This window comes from Mesoplodon mirus (genome assembly GCF_964341445.2).
Source record: "Mesoplodon mirus genome assembly, chromosome: 7".
NCBI classification, from domain to species: Eukaryota; Metazoa; Chordata; class Mammalia; order Artiodactyla; family Ziphiidae; genus Mesoplodon; species Mesoplodon mirus.
Genome location: NC_138983.1, coordinates 27,901,703 through 27,928,740, shown reverse-complemented (window position 1 = coordinate 27,928,740; position 27,038 = coordinate 27,901,703). Strand labels below are relative to the sequence as shown.

Sequence of the window (27,038 nt, the reverse complement as noted above, 5' to 3'; positions counted from 1 at the left end):
GATATATCTGAACTTCAAAATGATTTTAAGTCAAATCATGGAAAAAACTAAATTTTTAGATTTTCTGATCTGGAGGACTATAAACAACCCAAGTAGATTTTGAAAACCTGCCATAGTAAATAAAATCATAAATGGGAAAAGCATGCATTATGTATGCAAAGGAATAGCACAAAGTAGTCCATATAATCCATATGCAGTTAGACATACAAGAAAAAACCAGAAATAACTGTAAGAAAAAATCCAGATGTTGTCACTAGAAACTACATCTTACACAGAAAACAATGCACTTCTACACATTTCGTTCCAGTGATTGTACCCTGAAACTATTCTGTTTAAGGCAGGTACATACTCGATTGAAAGAGGAATTACTTATTATAAGACAGAATACTTTAAAAGTAAGAAGTAGTAAAACACATGCTGTTATAAATGATTCAACATTTGATAATATAATATACTACATGGGTTTTTCCCTGCCTCTAAAGAATAAAAGTCACTAAAGTAATGTCATTTCATTTTTGTAGAAACAAAATTTTAGTGAAATAATATGTAAGTGGAATTCAACTAAAAGAATAGTTTCTTTTATAATGTATACTCTATGTTTCTGTCCGTGTCTTCTAACAAAGATTTTGTGTTCAACCTGTATTTATCAACTGACCATTATCTGAAAACCTACGTTATTTCAAAGAAATATAAGCATTACAAGATGCAGAAATAACTCCTCTGTAAAGTATGTTCCCACTAAATGGAGAAATATTTCATAGTGCATTTTTGTCTCTTAGTCTCTTACTGTTAAAAAAAATCAATCATATAGAGATTGTCAAAGAAAATATGCAGTTGTAATTATAGAAAGATTGCTTTTTAATTAATAAGGACATGGGAAGAGAAATAAGAGATAGCATTTCTAACATGCACTGAAGTTCTCACAAAAGCCAAAATGTGAGGAAATTAATGTAATTGGTTTACACATTGGTAAAAAATATATAACATACTATAGTCTTCTGCGCCATTGTTATTCTTCTTCCCAAAATCTTTCCTCTTGATACTCGAAAATAAATGTTTAAAGGAAAAAGATTAAAGCAATGACTTCCTTTTAAATTCCTATTTCTATGTTTCTAATTTATAGTCACTACCTAAATGTTACAAAAGACTGTTTTCCTTAAACGGACATCACTTTTTTAAAGCTTTTGTCATTAAAATGCTGCCTTGATTTTTATATTTCCTGACATCAGGTTATTTGGGCTATATTTACTGTTCAGTGTCCAATGACATTTGCAGAGGGGTTCAAGAACTAATTCTATCTTTTATGATATCAATATAAGTATACTTTTATAAAAAGAAAAAAGGGTCACAAAAAGATGTAACAGCTAAATGTCAAACAGATGATGGGTTGAAAAGGATTAAAAATTCAGAGTCTAACTTCAAATAACATTAATAAAAATTGATAGAGGTATTTCAAACCTATATTATGACTTTTAATTGAAGCTTTCCACTTTCACCCACTCTCCTCCACTTATTGGTCATACACCAAACCTGGAAAACATTCCAATTCTATGGCAAGCTCCTACTTTTCAGTAAAATTTGGTAGATAAATAGATAATTTTGCTGAAATTGAATAGGAGAATTTTCTGAACATATGAGATGCTACTTTAAAGAAATGAGGCTGATTCTCATGTATGGCTTGAAGAAGCCAGGAAAGGTGTGATCGTAGCAAGGACAAGTTTAAACAAGCGTTAACCTGGAGCAACAGTGTTCCAAAGGCTGGCCAGCCCTCGTGCCTGAGATGGTGCTAAAGAAACCCACACACAGGCTCACACATATACACATACACAGCCCATATCAGAAACAAATGATTTCAAGTAAAAAAAAAAAATTTACAGTAAAAAAAGTTTTAGAGTAAAAATTTCAGAATAAATTTAGATTAAATAATTATTTGTATGTGAAATTAAAACTGCAAAAGAATATACAACCTGTTAAAAGAAGCTAGAGGGGATAAAGTCATGTCAAAAAAAATTTTTTTAACTGACCTCAAGAAGGTTTTCAGGAAAGTAGAGAAGGTGCTCATGATACTTCAAACTAGCTGAATTTCAGAATCATCTCTGGAGCATTTTTAATAAACTAGACTCCTGGTCCTGCCCCAGATTGGCTGAATATGAATTGAGCAGAGGTGGTATCTATGTGATTCTGATGCTGTCAGGCTTGGAAACCACTTACATCAGGACAGTGTCAAAGGTATATTTAGTGTATCCAAATAGGTAATTGAAAGAAAGGTGACCAACTAAGAACAAGGTACCATGCCTTGTAAGGTAACTGATTGAATATGAGAAAAGACAGATGATAAAATAATTAATAACAATAATAATAATAGCAGCTAACATTTATTGAATGTTTTCTATGTGCCAGGCACTGTTCTAAGCACATATAGATATTATCATTTCGGGATATTGTCTCATTTTTAAGCTTTTACAAGTATTATCTCACAACAGCCCTATTATTATTCCCATTTTACAGATGAGAAATTGAAACTGAGGTTAATCAACTTGTCCAAGGCCACAGAGCTGGTCAAAACACATTGCTTGGACTTGAATCCAGGCAATCTGACTCTAGCACCCACATTCTTAAGTAGTATAGTAAACTGGCTTGGCAAGAAAATAAAAAAGTTGCTCTGAAGATATGCCATGAATTTTGAATGAATAGAAAGAGTGGACTTGATACCAAAATTCCTATATTTTAAGTCCATGTCAAAATCACAGGTTAAAATGACTTTATTTCTTTGACATAAATGACATTGTTCATATAAAACTCAAACCACAGGTAAAACATTCAATAAGGATTCTTGTGTATAATTGCTGAAGCATTTGGAAGGTTCTCTGAAACATATAATGGGCAATATTTACCTAGAAATTAGTTCCTAATGAAAATTATTAGCCTCCTAGTATGTTCTTGATGAAACTATTTGTTACTTAACCTTAAGTTTTTCACCAGATTTGGCAAAAATGACTTTTTGTATTTCAAAAAAATTAAATTCAACATACAAAGATAGAAATGTTATCATTGAGGATATTCAAATATAATTAATGTAAATCCCAAATGGTTTTGAGCAAAGCAGTATTGTTAAATTAACCTCACAAGATTGAAGGCTGTGTACTATATAGAGGCTTGTAATTTCTGATTTTTAAAAAAATCTGATGCATTATGTTGCAATTACACTTTGTATTTTGTATTAAAATTTTATGTAAAACAAAATTTTAGAGGTTCAATACAAGTACAATTTTTAAATTAATGTTAGAAATCTATTTTAAATGTGCAAAGGACCATTTGAATAATTTGAATAATACTTGTTTAATTAACAGGTATATGGAAAATGTTTAACCTCAAGAGTAATATAGTAAGTGCTAATAAAAACAATGAAATACATATATATTAAACTATCAAACACATTAAAATATTAATACCAGTTCCTGGTCTTCCCTGGTGGCACAGTGGTTAAGACTCTGCCTGCCAATGCAGGGGACATGGCTTTGAGCCCTGGTCCGGGAAGATCCCACATGCCATGGAGCAACTAAGCCTGTGCACCACAACTACTGAGACTGTGCTCTAGAGCCTGTGAGCCACAACTACTGAGCCCACACACCACAACTACTGAAGCTGGTGCTCTGCAATGAGAAGCCACTGCAATGAGAAGCTCATGCGCTGCAACTAGAGAAAGCTCGCATGCAGAAACGAAGACCTAACACAGCCAAAAATAAAAATAAAAATAAATAAATTTTAAAATAAAATATTAATACCTGATCCTGAAAATACACTGATTCAACCCTTTTGAAAGATTTATCAAGAACTTTATGTATTTATAAACTTAAATAATAATTTTCATTCTCGGCATTGTCCTAAATAAATAATTACAAAGAATTTTATTTTAGGAAAAGAAAAAAAACAATGTAATTGTATTACAGTAGGAGAATGGTTATAAAGTACAGTGTATTAATCAGGGTTCTCCAGAGAAACAGAACCAATAGGCTACATATAGATTTATAGAAAGAGGTTTATTAGGAGAGATTGATTCATGCAATTGTGAAGGCTGAAAAGTCCCACAATCTGCAGTAAGTAAGATGGAGGCCCAGGAAAGTGGTGGTGTAGTTCCCCAAACCCAAAGGCCTGAGAACCAGGGCTGTCAATGGTATAAGTCCCAATCTGAGTCCTAAGACCTGAGACCCAGGAGCACCAATGTTCCAGGGCAGGAGAAAATGGATGTCCCAGCCCAAGCAAGAGAGCAAATTCACCTTTCTCTACATTTTTGTTCTCTTCAGGCCCTCAGTGGATTGGATGATGCCCACTAACATTAGTGAGGGCAATCTTCTTTACTCAGTGTACCTATTCAAAGCTAAGCTAAGCTCTTAGGGAAACACCCTCACAGACACAACCAGAAATAACGTTTTACCAGCTATCTGGACATCCTTTAGCCCAGTCAACTTGACACATAAAATTAATCATTGCATACAATATGACATAACCATAACAGACCTCCTTAGCATTGCTTAAAACTATTATAAACTATTATTAGGTAAATAAGTCACAGAAGGTATGCTTGTGTGGGAAAAGTAAAGAGAAATAGAAATGTTATAAACTAATGATGTAAGTATAAAGTGACATAATTGCACTGTAATATAAAAAAAAAATAACCCACAAAAATGTGCATATTCTTTTCACAATTTTGCTTTTATATATATATAGCCTGGAGAAATCTTCATATGTGTGCATAAGGAATAATATACACAAATGTTTGTAGGAGCATTCTTTGTAACAGCAAATTTGGAAACAAACCATGCCAACAAGTAATCAGATATGTAGATTGTATATATTCACACAATGAAATACTGCATAACAGTTAAAAATCAATGCATAAAAGCTTTATAAATCAACATGAATACAACTCATAATGTTGCAGATACAGAGCAATATACATAATATACTATTTATATAAAGTATGAAAATCTAAAACTTTTATACAATTACATGTACATATATAGAGAGTATACATGTATGTAGTCATATAAAATATCCCTAGAAATTCAGGATAATGATTACATCTGGAAAGGAGGCAAAGGGAGGGGAAATTCTTTTTTTATATATAAATTTGTTTATTTTATTTTTGGCTGCATTGGGTCTTCATTGCTGCACACAGGCTTTCTCTAGCTGCAGCGTGTGGGGGCTACTCTTTGTTGCGGTGCACGCACTTCTCATCGCAGTGGCTTCTCTTGTTGCAGAGCATGGGCTCTAGATGCGTGGGCTCAGTGGTTGTGGTGCACGGGCTTAGTTGCTCCATGGCATGTGGGCTCTTCCTGGACCAGGGCTCGAACTCGTGTCCCCTGCATTGGCAGGCAGATTCTTAACCACCAGGGAAGCCCTTTTTTTCTTTCTTTTTCTTTTTTTTTTTTAGGTAAGAAGTGGATTTATTTAGAGAGAAACACACTCCACAGACAGAGCGTGGGCCATCTCAGAAGGTGAGAAAGGCCAGAAATTCTATATTTATGTTTTATTTCCTAAGAATGAAATATGAAGAAAGGATTTGGGTTACACAAATGTTCATATTAATCTTTTGTCTCAAATATTTCATTGTTTTGAAATAAGGTGAAATAAGAAAGACATTTCCATTCCATATAAGAGAATGGAATGGAAACAAAGCTAGGAAGGAGTATGGTCTGATTACTGGACAGTGGTAAGAATGACTTGACTTAAGAAGAGTTCTAGTATTAGGGAATGAGAAGAAATAAATTTGAACTGGTAAGAGAGTCTTGATAATAGAAGACTTAAGAAACCACACAGAAGAATATAAATGGAAAGATAGTGTTTATATTTAGAATATTATTTCCTCTCATATTTGAAATTCTGAAACTAAATGCCTTAATTCCAGGCAAACTGTTGTAGTTGCAGCTTTCTTCTGTAATGGTTTCTCATGGAACTCCCTAGATCACTCTAATGGTTACCAGAGAAACAATTCAAAATGAAAAAAACAGAGAAAAAGGACTGGGGAAAAAAATACATCAGGCTAACATTTGAGTAACTAGAGTCTAGAAAAAGAGGAGAGAGAGTTAGGAACAGAAAAAGTATTTTAAAAAATAAAGGCCAAAAATTTAATAAATAATAGAACCCAACAGATCCAAGTAGCTCAACAAATCTCAAGCAGATAAATCCTCCCTCTCCCCAACAAAAAAACAAAAGACACATCATGATCAAATTGCGGAAAAGAAAAAAGTGAGAAATATAAAATCATAAAAGCAGCAGAAAAACAATCTCATTACAAAAGGGAAACTCAGATAAGAATGATATCCAATATAGCATCAGAACCTGTATAGCCAGAATACATACAGTGGAACAGCACTATAAAGCTAAAAAAAAAAAAAAGAAAAAACCTACCTAGAATTCCACATCCAGTGAAAATATCTTTCAACAACAAAGAGGAAACAAAGAGGAAACATACACTTTCTCAGAAAAAAAAAGTTTTAGCAAAAGAAATGTTTAAGGAAGTTCTTTGGGCAAAAGAAAAACAATTGAAGTAGGCATTTGGATTTGTTAAGGGATAAAGAGTGTCAAAACCCATAAGTATATGAGTAAATGAACAAAAGACTTTTTTTCTCACTTTAAAGTCTCTTTAAAAGATAAGTGTTTAGGGCCTCCCTGGTGGCGCAGTGGTTGAGAGTCCGCCTGCCGATGCAGGGGATACGGGTTCGTGCCCCGGTCTGGGAGGATCCCATATGCCGCGGAGCGGCTGGGCCCGTGAGCCGTGGCCGCTGAGCCTGCGCGTCTGGAGCCTGTGCTCCGCAACGGGAGAGGCCACAACAGTGAGAGGCCCGCGTACCGCAAAAAAAAAAAAAAAAAAAAGATAAGTGTTTAAATACAAAATAATAACAAGATTTTCTGAGTTTAACATATGTAACAAGATATATAACAATAGTAGCACAAAGAACAGGAGAGATAAATGAAACTGTATGGTATAAATTTCTTAGCTTATAATAAAATAATAAATATTATTCAAAGACTATGAAAAGTTAAATATATGTATTGTAAATCCTGGAGCAGCTACACTCATACACACAAAATTAAACAAAGATATGCAGCTAATAAAACCCTGGTAGAGACAAAATGAAATCATTAAAAGAATACGTAATTTGAAAGAGGTTAGTAAAGAAGATAAAAGGAAGAAAGTACAAGTGAGACATATAGAACACAAATGACAAGATTAAACCCAATCATATCAACAATTATATTAAATATAAATGGTCTAAACACTCAAAAGTAAGAAATCATAAGATTGGAAGGAAAAGCAAGACCCAAATATATTCTTTCTACAATAAACACTTTAAATATAAAGACACAGATACATTAAAAGTAAGAGGATGGAAAACAATATCTCCTAGTAACATTAGTGAAAAGAAAATTGGAGAAACTATATTAATATAAAACAAAGTAGACTTCAGGTCAAAAAATATTAACAGAAATAAAGAGGAATATTGCATAATGATTTTTAAAAGTTAATTCATGAAGAAAATATAACAATCCTAGATGTATATGGCTTCACTAACACAGTTTCAAAGTATATGTAGAAAACACTAATAGAAGTGAAAGGAGAAATAAACAAATCCACAATTATAGCAAAGATAATAGAAGATATGAACAACACCATCAAGCAACTTGAACAAACTGACATTTATAGAACACTCACAACCAACAAAGTAGAACACACATGGCACATTTGTTTAGATCATATTCTAAGCCATAAAACAAATCTCAAAATTTTTCAAAGAATTAAAATTATACAGAGTATGTTCTCTGACCACAATGGAAATAAGCTAGAAATCATAAAAGAAAATTACATAGAAATCCCCCAATAATTGGACATTTTAAAACATACTTCTAAATAATGGATAAGGAAATCACAAGGAAATTTTTAAATCTTTTGAACTGAAAAAAAATGAAAATACAGCATATTGAAATTTGATATACACAGCTAAAGCAATGCTTTGAGAGGAATTTATAGCATTACAATATTTGTATTAGAAAAGTAGAATGGTCTAAAAATAACGATCTAAGCTTTCACTGTAAAAAACTAGAAAAAGAAGACTTAATTTAGCCCTACAAAAGCAGAAGAAATAAATTAATAAAGAAAAAAATCAATAAAGTAAAAAGCAGACCAAAAATATAGAAAAATCAGTTAAATCAAAAGTTATTTCTTAGAAAATATCAATAATATTGATAAACTTCTATTCTATCAATTTATATAGTCACCACTGTTTCTTGACTTTGTTTCCTTCCTTCTGAGCTCCCTTTTCTTCTTTCTGAAGTTTAACCCATCTTGAGTCTCCTTCTTGAGTATTCCTCCCTCCCTATCTAGGAGTGCTTCCATCATCTTTACCTAACTCACTGATTCCAGTGCAGAACCAAGTCCTACAAGGTTGTTTGGTGCTCCTACTCTCTGATGCTATTATGGTCACAGAAGCAGTAAGTGGCTGGCTCAGTTCTGAGGAATCAAACTTTGTGCTGCCCTTCACTCAGTAGGTCAAGGGGTCTCTATAAATCCACTGGTCCTATCAATAGGTCTGCAAGTTTGTTCAGCCTCCTTTCCTGAGCTAGAACAAGGTTGAGGTTGAGAGGACTGGGGAGCCCTGTCTTTGCATTCACAGTGAACCAGCTCCCAGACCCCATCTCACATAGAGCCTTTAAGTCCCTGTAATTCTTTAGTAGGTACCACATATTACTTCAAACGAGGACCCCAGCAGGCCTGTGACTTTAGTTCTGCTCATAGCTTTGTGCTTCTATTCTACCTCTGGTCCCTAGTGATATTCAAAATATTTAACAACCTAGTACATACCAGATACAAAACAATTACAACATATGCCAGCTTGGAAAGAAAGGAAGAAAGGGAGAAAGAGAAAAAGAAAGAAAGGAAGGAGGGAGGGGAAAGAATATGTGATGTCTGAAACTTACCTTGAAATACATCAAAAAGTGGTTGAATGGATGGATAAAGAGATGAATAGATGGATAGCCATTGACAAATCAAGTAGTATAGTAAAATGTTAATACTAGATTCTAGGTGGTAGGTGTATAGGTGTTCACAGTAAAATTCTTTCAGCATTTCTCTATGTTTGAAAAATTCAATAACAGTATATGAGGTAAATTTTTAAATTTAAAAAGCCATGTTAAAAACAGAAATAGACCTACAGACATAGAAAACCAACTCATGGTTACCAAAGGGGAAAGGGAGGGGGAGGGGGGATAAATTAGAAGTATGGGATTAACAGATACAAACTACTCTACATAAACTAAGTAAGCAACAAGGATTTACTATATAATGCAGGGAACTATATTCAATGTTTTGTAATAACCTATAATGGAAAATAATCTGAACATTATATGTATATATAACTGAATCACTTTGCTGTACATATGAAATGAACACAATAATGTAACTCAACAATACTTCAATTAAAAAAATTAAAAATAAAAAGCCATGTTGAAGTATGTAGGATGAAATGTAGCCCTGATACTATATGTCAGTGGGCTGTGAATTCAACTTAGTGAGTCCAAGCCAGTATTTTGACAGTGACTCAAAAGTTGTAAGGTTAAATCTTATTTTGAAAAACTCTTATTTTATATTTATATGTGGAAGGGTATGTACATAATACTGAATTATAATGTAAAATGACTTTTTTTTTTACTATGGTCTGCTATCTCCCAGCTTCAGCAGAAAGAGGGGCAGGTGCATTAGATAAATTGAGGAGAAAGCTAAGGACAAAAGATGTCAATCTGGATTCTCAGTTGGTATTCTGGGAAGGGTCTGTATTGAGGCTGCCCCCTTCACCAGCCTTGGGCAGAACTGAGGGAGATGGAGTCACAGAGTAAATGCAATGGAATAGTTTGTAGGAAGCAGAAAGAAGGCTATAATCTAGCTTTCTTGAGTTGTTTTCAGTTGGGTTATAGATAAGACCTACATATTCTCACATGGCCTCTAGGGAACCAAAAGGTAGCAAAATGGTAAGCCAAATGGGCTACAAATATTAAGGGTCAAATGTCCCCAGTGACTGCACTGCAGAGACTGCAGGGTGACCTATGTAGGCCATAGGCAAGATGGAGAATGTGGTAGAAACTCATTGAGAGCCAAGCTAAAGCTAAAGCTTCCAGGGAGCACTCCTGACCAAGCAGAGAGCAGCCAGTAGTAGTTCAGGACTTATATCCACTGCAAGCCTCAGCAACAGACAAGACCAGTGATACCTCAGCAGTTGTCATCATGTGGCTCAAATGACCATTTTCCCTCCCTGGCACCATGAGGACTCCAAAATATTTTACTCACATACTATCTAAAAGAACTTAGAAAACTATATTCCCCTCACTTAGAAAGCTGCACACTAACATTTTAAGTAAACATTAAAATTTTTTTATTATTAGCTTACAAACAGTGGTGAAAGATATGTTTTCTGGCATGTTATAAATATTGATACTACTAATTAAAACTGTTAAATTTTTCTTTTAAATCTATCAAATGAAATTAAATACCAGAACAATTTTATGTCAAACATCTTCTATTTTTAAAACTATATGGAGGACAGAGTCAAGATGGTGGACTAGGAGGACACGGAATTCATGTCTCCGCATAACTAGGGCACCTATCAGGCACCGGTGGGGGACCACAGACACCTAAGGGGACGAGAGGAACCCTCAGTGACCGGTTGTTTCAATTATATTTTTATTTTTCCTAATATATTTTTTATCTTTCTAATTTTATTTTGTTTTTTATTCTTTATTGCACTGCTCCTTTTTTTCTTTTTTCCTTATTTGCCATGCCACACAGCTTGCAGGATCTTGGTTCCCAGACCAGAGGTTGGGCCGGAGCTCCTGTGGTGAGAGCTCCAAGTCCAAACCGCTGGACTAACAGAGAGCCTCAGACCCCAGGGAATATTAATTGGAGTGAGGCCTCCCAGAGGTCCTAATCTCAGCACCAAGACCTGGCTCTATCCAACTGCCTGCAAACTCCAGTGCTGGACACCTCAGGCCAAACAACCAGTAAGACAGGAATACAGCCCCACCCATCAAAAAATAAAATAAAATGACCAAAAAATATGTTACAGACAAAGGAGCAAGGTAAAAACCTACAAGACCAAATAAATGAAGATAAAACAGGTAACCTTCCTGAAAAAAAATTCAGAGTAATGACAGTAAAGATCATCCAAAATCTCAGGAACAGGGGCTTCCCTGGTGACACAGTGGTTGAGAGTCCGCCTGCCGATGCAGGGGACACGGGTTCGTGCCCTGGTCCAGGAAGATGCCACATGCCGCAGAGTGGCTGGGCCTGTGAGCCATGGCCACTGAGCCATGTCCGGAGCCTGTGCTCCACAACGGGAGAGGCCACAACAGTGAGAGGCCCACGTACCGCAAAAAAAAAAAAAAAAAAAAAAAACCTCAGAAACAGAATGGAGAAAATACGAGAAACATTTATTAAGGATCTAGAAGAATGAAAGAGCAAACAAACAGTGATGCACAACATGATAACTGAAATTAAAAATACTCTAGAAGGAATCAGTAGCAGAATAACTGAGGCAGAAGAACAGATAACTGAGCTGGAAGATAAAATGGTGGAAATAACTGCCAGGGAGCATAATAAAGGAAAAGAATGAAAAGAATTGACAGTCTCGGAGACCTCTGGGACAAAATTAAACACACCAACATTCGAATTATAGGGGTCGCAGAAGAATTAGAGAAAAAACAAGGGTCTGAGAAAATATTTGAAGAGATTATAGTCGAAAACTTCCCTAACATGGGAAAGGAAATAGTCAATCAAGTCCAGGAAGTGCAGAGAGTCCCATACAGGATAAACCCAAAGAGAAACATGCCAAAACACATATTAATCAAACTGTCAAAAATTAAATACAAAGAAAAAATATTTAAAGCAGCATGGGAAAAGCAACAAATAACATCAAGGGAATCCCCATAAGGTTAACAGCTGATCTTTCAGCAGAAACTCTGCAAGCCAGAAGGGAGTGGCAGGACATATTGAAAGTGATGAAAGGGAAAGACCTACAACCAAGATTACTCTACCCAGCAAGGATCTCATTCAAATTCGATAGAGAAATTAAAACCTTTACAGACAAGCAAAGGTTAAGAGAATTCACTCCACCAAAAAAGCTTTACAACAAATGCTAAAGGAACTTCTCTAAGTGGGAAACACAAGGGAAGAAAAGGACCTACAAAAATAAACCCAAACAATTGAGAAAATGGTAAAAGGAATATAACATACTGATAATTACCTTAAATGTAAATGGATTAAATGCTCCAACCAAAAGAAACTGACTGGACGAATGGATACAAAAACAAGACCTGTGTATATGCTGTCTACAAGAGACCCACTTCAGAACTAGGGACACATACAGACTGAAAGTGAGGGGATGGAAAAAGATATTCCATGAGAATGGAAATCAAAGGAAAGCTGGAGCAGCAATTCTCATACCAGACAAAATAGACCTTAAAATAAAGACTATTACAAGAGACAAAGGACACTACATAATGATCAAGGGATCAAACCAAGAAGAAGATATAACAATGGTAAATACTTATGCACCCAACATAGGAGCACTTCTAAAAGCAGCTCTAAAAGAGGAAACTGACAGTAACACAATAATAGTGGGACTTTAACACCCCACTTTCATCAATGGACAGATCATCCAGAATGAAAATAAATAAGGAAACATAACCTTTACATGACACATTAAACAAGATGGACTTAATTGATATTTATAGGACATTCCATCCAAAAACAACAGAATACACCTTCTTCTCAAGTGCTCATGGAACACTCTCCAGGATAGACCACATTTTGGGTCACAAATCAAGCCTTGGTAAATTTAAGAAAATTGAAATTGTATCAAGTATCTTTTCTGACCACAATGCTATGAGACTTGTATCAGTTACAGAAAAAGAAACTGTAAAAAATACAAACACATAGAGGCTAAACAATACGCTACTAAATAACCAAGAAATCACTGAAGAAATCAAAGAGGAAATCAGAAAATACCTAGAAACACATGACAATGAAAACACAATGACCCAAAACCTATGGGATGCAGCAAAGCAGTTCTAGGAGGGACGTTTATAGCAATATAATCCTACCTCAAGAAACAAGAATCATCTTAAATAAACAACATAACCATACACTAAAGCAATTAGAGAAAGAAGAACAAAAAACCCCCAAAGTTAGTGGAGGAAAGAAATCATAAAGATCAGATCAGAAATAAATGAAAAAGAAAGGAAGGAAACAATAGCAAAGATCAATAAAACTAAAAGCTGGTTCTTTGAGAAGATAAACAAAATTGATAAACCATTAGCCAGGCTCATCAAGAAAAAGAGGGAGAAGACTCAAATCAACAGAATTAGAAATGAAAAAGGAGAAGTAACAACTGACACTGCAGAAATACAACGAATCATGAGAGGTTACTACAAGCAACTCTATGCCAATAAAATGGACAACCTGGAAGAAATGGACAAATTCTTAGAAGAGCACAACCTTCTGAGACTGAACCAGGAAGAAATACAAAATATAAACAGACGAATCACAAGCACTGAAATTGAAACTGTGATTAGAATTCTTCCAACAAACAAAAGCCCAGAACCAGATGGATTCACGGACAAATTCTATCAAACATTTAGTGAAGAGCTAACACCTATCCTTCTCAAACTCTTCCAAAATATAGTAAAGGGAGGAACACTCCCAAACTCATTCTACAAGCCACCATCATGCTGATATCAAAACCAGACAAAGATGTCACAAAAAAAGAAAACTACAGGCCAGTATCACTGATGAACATAGATGTAAAAATTCTCAACAAAATACTAGCAAACAGAATCCAACAGCACATTAAAAGGATCATACACCATGATCAAGTGCGGTTTATCCCAGGAATGCAAGTATTCTTCAATATACACAAATCAATCAATGTTATACACCATATTGACAAATTGAAGGATAAAAACCATATGATAATCTCAATAGGTGCAGAAAAAGCTTTCAACAAAATTCAACACCCATTTATGATAAAAACTCTCCAGAAAGTAGGCATAGAGGGAATCTACCTCAACATAATGAAGGCCATATATGACAAACCCACAGCAAACATCGTTCTCAACGGTGAAAAACTGAAACCATTTCCTCTAAGATCAAGAACAAGAGAAGGTTGCCCACTCTGACCATTATTATTCAACACAGTTTTGGAAGTTGTAGCCACAGCAATCAGGGACAAAAAAGAAATAAAAGGAATCCAAATCGGAAAAGAAGTAAAAGTGTCACTGTTTGCAGATGACATGATACTATACATAGAGAATCCTAAAGATGCCACCAGAAAACTACTAGAGCTAATCAATGAATTTGGCAGAGTAGTGGGATACAAAATTAATGTAGAGAAATCTCTTGCATTCCTATACACTAATGATGAAAAATCTGAAAGAGAAATTAGGGAAACACTCCCATTTACCATTGCAACAAAAAGAATAAAATACCTAGGAATAAACCTACTTAAGGAGACAAAAAACCTGTATGCAGAAAACTGTAAGACACTGATGAAAGAAATTAAAGATGATACAAACAGATGGAGAGATATACCTATCATTGGATTGGAAGTATCAACATTGTGAAAAGGACTATACTACCCAAAGCAATCTACAGACTCAGTGCAATCCCTAGCAAATTACCAGTGGCATTTTTCACAGAACTAGAACAAATTTCACAATTTGTACGAAAACATAAAAGATCCCAAATAGCCAAAGCAATCTTGAGAAAGAAAAACAGAGGTGGAGGAATCAGGCTTCCTGACTTCAGACTATACTACAAAGCTACAGTAATCAAGACAGTATGGTACTGGCACAAAAACAGAAATAAAGATCAATGGAACAGGATAGAAAGCCCAGAGATAAACCCACATACATATGGTCACCTTATCTTTGATAAAGGAGGCAAGAATATACAGTGGAGAAAAGAAAGCCTCTCAATAAGTGGTGCTGGGAAAACTGAATAGCTACATATAAAAGAATGAAATTAGAACACTTTCTAATACCATACACAAAAATAAACTCAAAATGGATTTAAGACCTAAATATAAGGCCAGACACTATAAAACTCTTAGAGGAAAACATAGGCAGAACACTCTATGACATAAATCACAAAAGATCCTTTCTGACCCACTTCCTAGAGAAATGGAAATAAAAACAAAAATAAACAAATGGGACCTAATGAAACTTAAAATCTTTTGCACAGCAAAGGAAACCATAAACAAGACAAAAAGACAACCCTCAAAATGGGAGAAAATATTTGCAAATGAAGCAACTGACAAAGGATTAATCTCCAAAATATACAAGTAACTCATGAAGCTCAATATCAAAAAACCAAACAACCCAATCCAAAAATGGGCAGAAGACCTAAACAGACATTTCTCCAAAGAAGATATACAGATAGCCAACAAACACATGAAAGGATGCTCAACATCACTAATCATTAGAGAAATCCAAATCAAAACTACAGTGAGGTGTCACCTCACACTGGTCAGAATGACCATCATCAAAAAATCTACAAACAATAAATGCTGGAGAGGGTGTGAAGGAAAATGCTCTTGCACTGTTGGTGGGAATGTAAATTGATACAGCCACTATGGAGAACAGTACGGAGATTCCTTAAAAAACTAAAAATAGGGGCTTCCCTGGTGGCGCAGTGGTTGAGAGTCCGCCTGCCAATGCAGGGGACACGGGTTTGCGGCCCTGTCTGGGAAGATCCCACTTGCCATGGAGCAGCTAGGCCCGTGAGCCATGGCCTCTGAGCCTGCGCGTCCGGAGCCTGTGCTCCGCAACAGGAGAGGCCACAACAGTGAGAGGCCCGCGTACTGCAAAAAACAAAACAAAACAAACAAACAAAAAAACTAAAAATAGAACTACCATATGAGCCAGCAATCCTACTACTGGGCATATACCCAAAGAAAACCATAATTCAAAAAGACACATACACCCCAATATTCATTGCAGCACTATTTACAATAGCCAGGTCATGGAAGCAACCTAAGTGTCCATCGACAGATGAATGGATAAAGAAGATGTGGTACATATATACAGTGGAATATTATTCAGCCATAGAAAGAAACGAAATTGAGTTATTTGTAGTGAGGTGGATGGACCTAGAGTCTGTCATACAGAGTGAAGTAAGGCAGAAAGAGAAAATCAAATACCATATGCTAACACATATATATGGAATCTAAAAAAAGAAAATGGTTCTGTTGAACCTAGGGGCAGGACAGGAATAAAGACGCAGATGTAGAGAATGGACTTGAGGACACAGGGAGGGGGAAGGGTAAGCTGGGATGAAGTGATAGAGTAGCATTGACATATACACACTACCCAATGTAAAATAGATAGCTAGTGGGAAGCAGCTGCACAGCACAGGGAGATCAGCTCGGTGCTCTGTGACCACCTAGAGGAGTAGGATAGGGAAGGTGGGATGGAGACACAAGAGGGAGGGGATATGGGGATATATGAATGCGTATGGCTGAATCACTTTGCTGTGCAGCAGAAACTAGCACAACATTGTGAAGAAATTATACTCCTATAAAGATATTAAAAATAATAATAAAACTATATGGGAAAGCTCTTCTTTAAAAATCAGAAGGTTACCTGTTCCTTTTTCTCATCAACTTCATATATTTCTATCCCATTTCTACTTTAACAGAAACACTTTTATAACGAGGAAAGGTTCAGAGCCCTACAAGAAGTTTATGGCACCAACATTTCAAAATGTCCCTCTGTTTGATATCCTGGAGGTTTCTACACTCCGGGGTGAAGCACCAGAGTAGATTCAGGATAAGGGAGAGGTGTGCTTTGCCTAAGGATGATGGAAGATGGGAAAGGAGAAGTGGCATGCACCTCTGCTGCAGGCACATTCTCAGGGAGGATAATTTTAGTACAAAGTACATATGAAAGTTGAGCATCTAGTCAGTCATTCCTTAAAACTACCCCTTTTTGGTCTATGTGTACCTGCAGAGAAACAATACCAGTTGTGACTTAACCCCCCCTCCCCCAATAAACCCTTCTGGGAAGGAACACAGAAGGGCAGAAATATGAGTATCTGAGCCCCTTTAGCCAAAAGGGTGGGCGTATCTAAAAGAATTAAATTATCTGGCCTCAACCAAATTTAGTTTTTACCTTTCCCCGACTACCATGAGTGGTACCTTGTTGTGAAAGGTCAAATCAGATTTAGACAAAAATTTTTAAATACTTTTTTCCATACCTTGTCTAAAGTGTGTGTGAATTTGCTTTCTTGAAACATGTATCTCCTTCCTAAAGTAAACTCTAGCGTATGGTTTCCAAACTAAGTGACTTTCATTCCCCATCTACAGTCCTCAACCATTCCAAGATCTCAGATGCTTCAATCCTGAGGCTGAGGAAGGCTTTTGTCCTCAGTCTTATACTCAAAACAGGCCACAAATTTAGCCTTTTTCCTTACCTCCTAATAACATTATACATACAGTCAAAGAGATAACAGTGACAGAGTCAACCAAAGAGACAGCTGTTATAAAACTTTTGTCCCATCACCAGACCAAGCTACCTATATGGATTATGAATTAATATTTTTATGAATCTTGTAATACAAAAAAATAGAACAATTATGTCTTATTAGGGAGGAGTTGTTGATAGAGTTCATTTTAAGTGTAGTCATGTAAAATACATCCAATGGTTTTAAAATCTTGTTTTGACATTTTAAAATTATTTAATATACTGTGAGCCTCAAAAAAATATGGACCAACCCCAACGTCTGAGAAGTCTTATCTATACCCACTGCCCTATTTCTTCAACATCAGTTCTTTCTTTAACCCTATTCACTCTAAGGTTTCATCATCTTTCAAAGGCCACCAGTAACCTTTTTTGTACCAAGTATAACCTGTTTGAAAATAATATCTTACTCCCAACTTCATGCCATTGCCTGTATGAGTCTCTTTTTAAAACCTCCCCATATTTCAGTTATTGAAGCATACCTTACCTACTCTAACAGCAGTGGTGGGGCTCTAGTCCCATTACAACTCTACCTCAATTGCCTTATCTACAACATTAATAATAAAGGTATCACTTATATGCTGAATCTAAAAAGTCAAACTCATAGAAACAAAGAATGGAAAAGTGGGTGCCAGGGGCTGGGGGTAGGGAGAGGTTGGTAAGAGAGTACAAACTTTCAGCTATAAGATGAATAAGGTCTGAGGATCTAATGTAAAACATGGTGACTATAGCTGATAACACTGTATTATGTAATTGAAATTTGCTCAAAGAGTTGAACTTAAATGTTCTCACATACATATAAATATGCATATATATATATACAAGGTGATGTACATGTTAACTAGATGGTGAGAATTCTTTCACAATATATATATGTCAAATCAACACAATGTAGGCTTTAAATATCTTATACTTTTATTTGTCAGTTATACCTCAGTAAAGCAGAAAAAATTAATAATTAAGATGATGATGAATGATGGTAGCTAACACGTACTGGCCACTTACTATATCCTAGGTACTACGTTAAGAGTTTTATATACATTAACTATTTAATTCTCACAACAACACAATGAGGTAAGTATTATTAATGCTGTTACTCTTATTATTATCTATAAGACGAGAGGACTGTACTAGATGGCCTCCAAAGTTCATTTCGGCCTTAAAATGCTTTTATTCTACGTTTTACCTTTCTTTTATTTAAGTTCACATATAACATAGAATCTATACCATATTTTTTAGCACTTAATTATATACTTATAAGCATATTTCCTAATAGTTTCATGTGGGTATGTTTTATCTCCAGAACAAGAATGTAAGCTTCCTAAGGGCAAGGTCTGCGATAGTTCTCCTGTATCTTCAACACTGGCTAACACACAGACTGAGCTCCTAAGGAGTATTCAACACTTTATCATTTGAGTCTGTCTTCTTTGCCTCTCTATTTTTTGGGGAGGAGGAAAGGGAATCTTTTTGCACCAAACAAGACAAGATTAATCCAGTGACTGCCAGAATGATAGTCCTTAAGGACACCTCGCTATATAGTTTATTGATAGGGATCCTGAGAGACACTGCAACCCCTAAAGGTGTCCATCTGGTGGTTGGATGGTGAATACACTGTGCCCTAGGGGTGTGGGTGTGTGTGTGTGTGTGTGTGTGTGTGTTTCACAATTTATTTTGTTTTGTGAAGACTAGGTTACCTTATCTACCCAATGCCAAATTAAAACCAGATGATAAAAGATCCTTTGTTTTTTTGTTACTCATAGAATGTGGAATCCAGGGCCAGAAGTATAATCAGGATTTTTAAATTTTATTTAATTTTTTATTTTATTTACTTAAAATTAATTTAAATTGTGAAACCACATGAGGATAGTGTATTGGGCAGTATGGCTTTAGAAGATATAACTCACCTGTGGCTTGCCAAGCCTGAAGACTAGGACCTTTCTAGTGCCTTTTATTTATGCTATCACTCTGTTCTCTGATACTTTCAACATTTACTTCCCAGTGACATATACTGAGTGCTGATGAATGGACTCTTACCCTATTCTTTTTCCATGCATGATTGGCTCTGTTTAGGAACTTGAAATCTTAAATGTAACAGGATGCTAATTATTTTTTAGGAAATTATGTAAAATTGTTTTTCTGACATAATTAATGAGAAAATTTGACTGAAGAGAGTAGTAACTTAATGTTATACTCATTTCCATCTGCTGTTACATACATAAAATATAAGCAAATAATGAATTATATTATTTGAAAATCAGCAATATGTAGTTACGATTGACATTTATTCAAGCTATGCTATTAAAAACAGGTGAGAGAAAACCACATTTCTCTTAATAAAATAAAGCAGCTATTTCCAAAATGTTTACACTTAAGAGTCTCCCTTTCATTAATCAGTAGTCAGACTTAATAATCAAAGACTTTAACTATCAATTACTCACAACATTGATCAATTAGAATAGAAAATACTAGTCAATCCTCGACAGTTGTTTTTCCTCCCCCTAAGAATATGCCTTCAATACTGTTTTAGCTCTTCAAGGGAAAAAAAAATCATATTCTTGTCCATTCACACAAACCTCTCAGGGAGCATTATTGTTTTGCGAGGAGGGGGCGGCAGGCAGGGGGCCCAGGATGTTGACGGAACAGATAGGATGTCAGGTGAAGATAGAATGCTGTGCCCTCTCTAACCAGCTGAAGACTCCGCATGATTGTTTTCTTACAAATAATACCTGTGGGTGTTGAAACTGTTCAGGGAATCTATCAAACACACTCTTTCACTTTGCTGCTGTAACTCTGTAAAATTTATTCTCATTTCAAAAGAGTCATAGGCAATAATACCTTTAGGTGGTTGAGTAATTTAAAAGAAAATTTGTCAGGTCTACTTTCACTTACTTTACCAGAAAAATTCTATACTTATTTAGAGGTTTTAAGATGCAACATTTTCTACTCAGTATGATTAAAATCTCAAAATAAGAGCTCTTCATCTAACGAGTTGTCTTAAATTAAATGTAAGTTGAGATAATATAATATTAGGATGTTTGAGGATAAAACTTTGATCAGAAAAGGAAAATAAATTAATGTTACAATCATTTCCATTTTTTACAATTATAGAAGCCATTCACACATAGATGTATGAGAACAAAAAATACCTAAATAGTATAATATTAGAAAAATGCATTACTAATATATTAATGCCAAATTATTTTCTTATGGAAATGTGAAGGCCAAGGTCTATAAACTTATAAAACTTATCTATACAAATTGAAAAATAAATGGGAGAATAAAAATAATAACCTTTCCAGATTAACTTTCCTTATTAAGCCATCAATACCTATATTAAGTTTGCTTTACATTAAGTATCATAAAACACTTAAATGCAGATTTAAAAATTTTTTCTATTATGCAATAGGCATTTTCAGTCACCAGTTCAGAGGGAGAAAGACCTCAGTAATGCTTAGGTTCAAAATGTATTTTCCATATTAGCTCATTCAAAAAATATTATAAAATTAAATAATCTTTTAATTAATCAAGAAAAATAAAGAGATAACTAGTATTTTTTAAGTGTTTATGTAAAGATCAAGACGTATTTTAAACAATCCACAAATGGAACTTACAGTTAATTAAAATGTTCAAAATCACATAAGCAGGAAAGTCTAGTTTCTTATATAGTTATTTTTAAATTCCACTTTTCACTAAGTTGGCTCTTAATTTTTGAAGGAGTGTTTAATATTAAAAAAGATAATATTTTTAATTGAAAGGTATCCAACTGAGATGTCAATAAAGTTGTTTTTATATAATTGAATTATCTTGTAAAAATGGACAATCTTTAAGTTAATTTTTTTCCAAAGTGAGTTATTTAATACAGAGTTTTCATGGTTAAAAAAAAAAGTTCAATTTTGAACCACAAATACATATTTAACATTTGGTAGTGTAATTCTAAGAAAATTAGAAAAAAATACAGATTTGAAAATTTTTTCCTGAGCTGAACTGTTTTATGGAGAATCAAATGAAATGTTCCATGAAGATAAATGTGTCATGGATAAAGGATGGAAAATAAACAATATTTCAATATCATTTCTTTTTTATCCCATTGTCAGTTTTTTATCCCTCTCTGCAATAATTACCTATGCACAAACTCTAGGTGGCAATATTGCACTTACTGTACTTTCAAGTAAATGGTCATAGTCGGTCCCCACATATTCTCTTTATCAACATTTTATGTGCCATGGATCTATAGCCTCTTATTATAAGTGTAATGAAGCAGAAGTTATTGAAGCATTTTATTGATTGCTCAGATCACAAGTTTACTGCCATACTGAATTGCACCTTACTCGCTGAAGCAAACTGCTGACACCTTTTTTAAAAAGTGACAACTACATCTATTTCATGACCAGAAATCCATTTTCATCTCTATCAAGACAAGAATGCAATTTTCACTTCATTTAACTGATGTTAGGCCTTATCAAAGCATGACACTTAGAAAAAGACACAAGTTTAAGGTCTTAAAATACTTCAAGTAACTAGAATGCAGCTTGGTTTTAGGGGGGAAAAAATCAACATCACTCAAATCTATACACAACCTAATATTCTAAAAAATTACCTATCAGAACGTTCAGTAGTAGTTTTCGTCTTGAAACATCTATAACATTGTTTGAATGTTTTTAATAGTAAATTATGTTTATATATTACAGACTTTGTTCCAAGGTTTCAAAGGACATCAAGAAGTTCAAAACTGGAATATTTTGGGTATTGCTCCAGGAAGGCTAAATCAAGAAAAGAGCTCAATTTTTAATATATAGATAAATGGGGATCTGATGTATAGCAAGTGACCACAGTTAACAGTATTGTGTTATATATTGAAAAGTTGCTAAGAGAGTAGATCTTGAATGTTTTCACCGCAAAAAAAAAAAAAATGTTAATTATGTGAGGTGACAGAGGTGTTAACGAATCCTACTGCAGTGATCATGTCACAATATATAAGTGTATAAAATAATCACATTGGATACCTTGAGCTTACACAATGTTATATGTCAATTATTTCTCAATAAAGCTAGAAAAAAAAGCAGCTGGTATACTAAGAAAAAAGCATATATAGAGAATGAAATAGAAACGGTTTTTCCTTCAATAATATTAGGACCAATAAATGACTTTGATTGACCTACAACACAGATCTGAAAAGACAAACTCTCAACACTTCTTTTATGGGAAATTAAAATATTAGATTCCTTAAAGATACTTTTTGCAAAAAACAAATTCTGTCAGCACTAAATATAATTCAAGCACATTTTGAACTGAATTTATTCTGAATAGAATTATATCATTATTATTGCTTTTATATCTAAGTACCAAACTTATTGAAAAGTGTGGGTAAAGTGAACCAACATTAACTTAGGAATTCTTTTAACAAACTGTAAGTGCTTTGGTAGAAGTTAGTCTAATGTAATAATAAAATATATTTCAGTTTTAAACTGCAAAACCAATATATGCTGATGTTGGATGGTCATTTCCTCATCTAATTATATGCCCACACAATAAAGTTACAGTACAGTTCCAGTTTAAAAAGTGAAACCTAATCTTTGAAATAGAAACTTAGTGTCTGAGATTTTTAAACCTAACTCATCAAATATGGAACATTAGAATATAATAGCATTCAAAAAAGTACCTTGCTTAAATTACTAAACAAAAAGGACCATATACACCCCAAAAAATCACTCAGGTAGAATATTACAATTTTCAACAAACTTCATTAAGTAATGACCTATTACAAATAGCCCAAGTACCTATTTCCAAATTAAAATTACAGAAATAAAACATTTCCCTGCAGTTTCAGACATAAATAGAAATTGTCATTTTTTTCAATATACTGACAAAGTTTAGAAATATCCCAAGAGTTTAAGAAATATTTAAGGATATTTTTCTATTTTTTTAAAGCTGTCAAACAAGCTAAAATTTAATTTCAAAGTTGATCATTTCTTTCAAAAGGGCTGAAAATTAGGAGTAGTACTAAACATTCCTTCAAATTTTTTCATGTCTTAACTACCACAGGGACTACAATTTTCTTCATAATTAAGATGATGGTTGTTAAGATATTATAGTTAGATACTCATTTCCTTTGTGTCTCCCTGAATTTCAGAAATGACTACGCAAACGACAACAACTGTTAAACCACACTGTGAACCAATTTAAAGGATCAAAACTGTGTGTTTATGAGTTCTTTTAAAAACTGTATTTTAAAAGAAGAGTGCTATGCCTTCACTATGTAAAAGTCTCTAGGAATTTTGTTGCTTGGGGGAAAAAATTCAAAGGAGTATCAAAATTGGGAAGACATTTCCAGAAATATCTATTTCTCAAAAATCAGGTTCGTACTTAAGATCAGCCGTTCCAAATCATTATTTATATGGCCTCCTGGCACAGCTCCATGGACTTTTACGGATCTCTACAGTGTTGCTGAACAGACTGACATATATTTTGTTTACTGACAGCAACTAAAAGCTCTATGGAGGATCATAAATAAAGAAGATCATGTTTAAAAATCACTAATATCATTTTAAAAGGTAGTGCAGGGTTGTGTTTTGGCCTCTGTTTAGCTGTGTTAGGCCTATGAATGACAGCTTCCCTGCTTGAAGCACACAGAAAGCACAGCCTTCCTCATTCACTGACAGGACTGTGGCCTTTTCACACGTTCCCTCCACAGCAGTGTTTGTCCCCAAACACTGGAACTCCACACAATGGCATTCCTACTTCAACACCCCACCATCAGCACCACCACATAACAAGAATGCTAATGAGATGGAACAGCCCTGTCGCTGAAAGTGTTAACTGCATTTCATAGGAAAGCATTTACATGACTTCAAAGATTACCAATTAAATAGATTCTGCTTAGCTCTGAGCAATTTCTAAAATGTTTCCACTTTTAAGGAACTAAATGTGATAAATGTAAGACTAAGTGACTTTATGCTGTCCTAAATATAATATCTCATTTTATGTACACGAATCAGTATATTTTTAAGACCATATTAATGTAGTGGGCTTAATTCAGTTGTATGCTTGTAATAGACAAGTTAAAGTTAAAAAGTGAATAGTGAGTAAGTTCATAAACATAAAACCGGTAGTTCTGACTCTTCTTTTAAAGCTCTGTTATCACAATTTATTTAAAAGAAATTTCCTTGGGGAATTCCAAAACATCAATTTAAAGTCTACAATCTTTGGACAGAATCCTAGTAAAACAATGTTGCTGTCTTTATATATGATCTCAGAAGTGGAATAAATGGAAATGATATCAAGAGGCCATATAATTCTATAATTTATAAGCTTAGGTTTGTTAAGGAAATAGGAATTATCATCCATCTCCATTTTACCAAACACAATCTTATATAAAACTAAACAGAAAAGGCTATCCCTAAGGTCAAATGAAGTAAATGCAGTTCAAATAAAGTTCATTAATGCTAAGAGGAATATTTGCTAAGAAATCTTATTCACAAAAAAGCTACTTCCAGGATTAACACTTAACCACTGATGACCCAATAATGGTACAACTTCAGTGACTTTTATGAACATTGCAGATAATTTTAAATTGTCATGATATAACAATACAAAAGAAAAGAGACTCAAGAATACATATAATTGGGCATACCTAAAAGAAATAGGAATTTGCATGGAAATGCATAATAGGCAAATTTCTTTTTTTTTTTCTTCAATTTTGTATTTTAAAATAAAACTTAACCAAGTATCATATTAAAACTGTTGAGTGAAAAACTTTAAGTTATTATAAGTGAGCAAAATAAAAAGGTTTAGTTAGAAATGGCAAAGAGCCTAGATTCCTAAAATATTCCTAAATTTGGCATAATGTTGAAAGTCATAATGTTGATGATATAGACAATCATATGCTCAGACATTCAGAGATGCTAAAAATGTTAATTTTCTTCACATTTACATTTAATATTTCTTTTAATAAGATGTATTTCTCATCAATTTTGAGTCATAAAGAAAATTTTTAAACCAAAGCAGTAATTCTTAAAGCATTTTCTTCTCACAATACAAGGAACTTTTCAGTCCAGTACAATTGTTTATATCTATTTAAACTTTTAAATGTTTAGAACAATGGAAGAAAAACCAAACATGCCACAACTACTTTCTGAGCTACTTATTATCTCTAACACCCTCACTTTAAATGAAACTTATGTTTCTTTTTTTTAGATTTGATTTAAATTGTTCAAATTTTTTTAGATTTGATTTAAACAATGCTTTTCTTGCATTGGAGAATCATCTCATGTTTTCTTAACATTAAATAATTTTAAACTGTCAAATTAGTAGAATCAAGCCATTTAATACCAAATAAATGACTGTAATTAAATTGGTCATAATGCATAGTATAATATCATTGTATCCTAAAAGTTAAATATTTCTGTTAAAATAACTTAATCTGAATACAAAAAGATATGTTTTACACCAGTTTTTATATATGATATTAGCTTAATAAAGAATATTAAGAATAAGTTTGGATTTTTATTTTTTCATATTTATTATTATAAATAGCCTTATCTATGATAATAATCCCATTTCTGGATACACTGACATAATTAACTTGGAAACTAACCACTTTTTGAGAATGAAAGTTTCTCACGGGGAGATGTTTCTTGCTAGTTCTGGATACCTTAGTTCAAGAATTTCTTCTAGTCAATACAAGTTGTTCTTTTCCTAACCAGACAGCAGGAGGTGCTGTGTGAACACTGAGACTGAATCCCATTCCCACCTCCCCTCCCCCTGCATACAGAGAATAATAGCATGATGCTTTCAAAATATTCATTTTTCAGCAGCCTGTGGTCTGAGATAATGAGCCCTGTTCTAAACTGGAAACTCCCAGTTAGAAATGTAAAACCTAGCCCTTATTTAATGTGGTAAAATGTATGCTTAACTTCTTAAGATCAAGTGCAAAGAGGATTCTAAAATTGTGGCAACTTCATTTTTATTTTATAAACAGCATCGATCATTCTGCTTTACAATATGAATTCTACTTTAAGATAAATCAAAATCCCTATAAGTAGTAACATAAATATCAAAGTTTTCACATACGTACCCCCTTCTCCCCCATCACATACAGACTCTCTCTCTCTCTCTCCCTCTCTTTCTCTTTCTCTTTCAGTCTCACAGTTATGGAATAGAAACTTACAAATAAAAGGACAAAATCTAGTTTAAACAAATTCAAATACATTAATTCTATTCTTATACTTTCAGATCTGGAAACATACAAGTTAAATAAGTATAAATGAAATAAGTTGCTCTTGACATGAAGTTAATTCACAATTTCATTTCCCAGAATATGATTGGTTATATTTTAGCCCATCTTCTACAATAGCAAGTCTAATTTCATGCTGGAGAAAAAAATAGAAGGGTGAACATTTAAAGCTTCAGATGCTTTAGGAGCTATTCATTTTCTTATTTAAAGTAACTGTCTATAGAATTTCCACGTAAGGAGC

The 27,038-nt window shown here is 34.0% G+C and overlaps 1 protein-coding gene across 1 annotated transcript in view; it reads right to left on the bottom strand.

The window, feature by feature from the left end:
* The window catches only part of DCDC1 (doublecortin domain containing 1), a gene marked incomplete at its 3' end in the record, with an annotated part of 460,818 nt that overhangs the window by 330,002 nt on the left and 103,778 nt on the right, over window positions 1-27,038 (bottom strand).